We start from the raw sequence: 2,500 nt of genomic DNA, 5'->3' as shown, positions 1-2,500 counted from the left end.
GGCCCCATGTGGCTGCACGTGTGGTCGTGTAGGCCACGTTAGGCGCCTTTGTGTTTGTGTGTGTGTGTGTTGTGCGTGCATGCTCGTGCGTCTGTGTGTCTGGGGTGTTGCCTGCTTTTGTGTCTGTCTGCTCGGGAGTGTGTGCATTCTCGCAAGCATGGTGTGTGTGTGCGTGTGTGTGCGTGTGTGTGCGTGTGTGTGCGCGCACGTTCGTGTGGGTCTGCATGTGCTGTGCGTGCATGCGTGTGTGGATGTGCGTCTGGGTGTCTACTACCTGCTTGTGTGTCTGTCTGTAGGCTCCGATCGCGTGCGTGCATACACGCGTGCTTGAGTGTGTTTCTGCGTACGCGAGTGTGTGTGTGTGTGTGTGTGTGCTTGTGCGCTGGCTCGAGTGCGTACGGGCATGCGCGCGTGCACGAGTGGCAGCGCCCACGCACTGGTGCCCTCTCGGGCTCGCTCGGCTGGTGGGCTTGTTTCCGGCGGGATGGGATGCCAGATATCAACAGTTGGTTGCCTCCTGAACCCAACCTGAGGGGCCAAGGCCTGGGCGCAGGGATGGAATCTGTGAGGTGGAGGCCAAGCACCGAGGTCCAAGATGGGCATGGAGTCAAGAAGCTGGACGCTCAGGCGCTGTTCCACTAAGCCCTCCGGTGGAACCATCGATCACCCGGAGCCAAGCCGCAGAGGGCTGTGCTGTGCTGTGCTGTGCTGTGCTGTGGGTTTCAGATGCTAGCCGACAGCATCCTTATGACAGTCCAGCCGCAAGAAGGTCCCGCTCAACCCCAGAGGTGGGTGCAGAAGGAACAGACAGACGCGCCTTCTTGATTCTTCCTTGATGGAAGGAGCGGTAGGTGGCGGATGCCGGGTGGCCCGGTGGAAATAAGCATACATAGCCCAAGAGCGTTCTGGCCCGGGACCTGCCCCCCCCCGCCCCAGGCCCCCGCCGCCCCCACCGTCCACGTCCACGAGCAGAGAGCGCCAAGACCCAAGTTCCAAGTCCCCCCGGCCCCACCGGTCGGCCCAGGAGCATCATCTTCCACGCTGGACAGCCTATCTTTCTCTCTTCTCCCGCAAGGGCAGGGCGCCGTGCCGTGGAGGCATCTTCAATGGGGGACTGGATGGCCCCGCTGGCTGGCTGGCGATAGGGGATAGGGTTGGGACTGGGGGTGGGGGTGGGGGTGGGCATGGGACAGAACTGGAATCTTAGAAGCTGGCATTCCAAGTTCCAAAGAGAGAACCAAGGTTTCTCCTGACCGCGAGAAAGCACTGCGGAGGGCGTGGGGGCGTGGGTGCGGGCTGGCGTGCAGGAGCGCGGGCCAGGGTTGCGGCAGGCTCTTGGGGCAGCACAGCGAGAACACGCCTCCGTCTACGGCCATACCACCCTGAACGCGCCCGATCTCGTCTGATCTCGGAAGCTAAGCAGGGTCGGGCCTGGTTAGTACTTGGATGGGAGACCGCCTGGGAATACCGGGTGCTGTAGGCTTTTTTCTTTCTTAATTCTCCCCTTTTGGCCCCTTTGGCCTTCGCGATCGCGGGCCGAGGCCCAGCCAGGACCAGGACCAGGACACCACCAGGACGATCCGCAGCCCGGAAAGAGGGCCCACCTCTCCCAAGGTTCCAAATCCACCCACCTGGGACAGCCCAGGGGGCAGGACTCCAAACACACCACCGACCTGCCTTCCTGCGGGACCTCGGCGCGGGCTGCGTGGGGTGGGTGTCACGGGTGGGAGCTGGACGGGCACCGGCATGCCCTCGGGAGCGAAAGCGAGGGACGAGGGGCGGGGGCGCCTGGCAGAGCAGCCCCCGCACAGCACAACACTGCGTCCGTCTTTAGGAAGAGATCGCCACGCCCCCTCCACGCAACGCACCCGGTGGAAGCAGTCTAAGAGCGAGCAGGCTCCTCCCACCCACTCCCGGGGATGGCCCGTACGCCCACCTGCGTGCCTGTGTGCCTGCTTGCCTGTGTGTAATGTGCAATGTGCGTGCTTATGGGAGTGGCCCCATGTGGCTGCACGTGTGGTCGTGTAGGCCACGTTAGGCGCCTTTGTGTTTGTGTGTGTGTGTGTTGTGCGTGCATGCTCGTGCGTCTGTGTGTCTGGGGTGTTGCCTGCTTTTGTGTCTGTCTGCTCGGGAGTGTGTGCATTCTCGCAAGCATGGTGTGTGTGTGCGTGTGTGTGCGTGTGTGTGCGTGTGTGTGCGCGCACGTTCGTGTGGGTCTGCATGTGCTGTGCGTGCATGCGTGTGTGGATGTGCGTCTGGGTGTCTACTACCTGCTTGTGTGTCTGTCTGTAGGCTCCGATCGCGTGCGTGCATACACGCGTGCTTGAGTGTGTTTCTGCGTACGCGAGTGTGTGTGTGTGTGTGTGTGTGCTTGTGCGCTGGCTCGAGTGCGTACGGGCATGCGCGCGTGCACGAGTGGCAGCGCCCACGCACTGGTGCCCTCTCGGGCTCGCTCGGCTGGTGGGCTTGTTTCCGGCGGGATGGGATGCCAGATATCAAC

General features: G+C 62.7%; 1 non-coding gene across 1 annotated transcript; it reads left to right on the top strand.

Annotated features, from left to right (window-relative positions):
- Positions 1-1,364: 1,364 nt before the first annotated feature.
- LOC119802381 lies at positions 1,365-1,483 on the top strand. The gene has a single exon (XR_005283396.1). It is a non-coding gene; the product is annotated as a 5S ribosomal RNA (ribosomal RNA).
- Positions 1,484-2,500: the final 1,017 nt, after the last annotated feature.

Source organism: Arvicola amphibius, chromosome 15 (genome assembly GCF_903992535.2).
Source record: "Arvicola amphibius chromosome 15, mArvAmp1.2, whole genome shotgun sequence".
In the NCBI taxonomy this organism is placed as follows: Eukaryota; Metazoa; Chordata; class Mammalia; order Rodentia; family Cricetidae; genus Arvicola; species Arvicola amphibius.
Note: the sequence above shows the minus strand (reverse complement) of the source record. Positions and strands in the feature narration are given on the sequence as shown.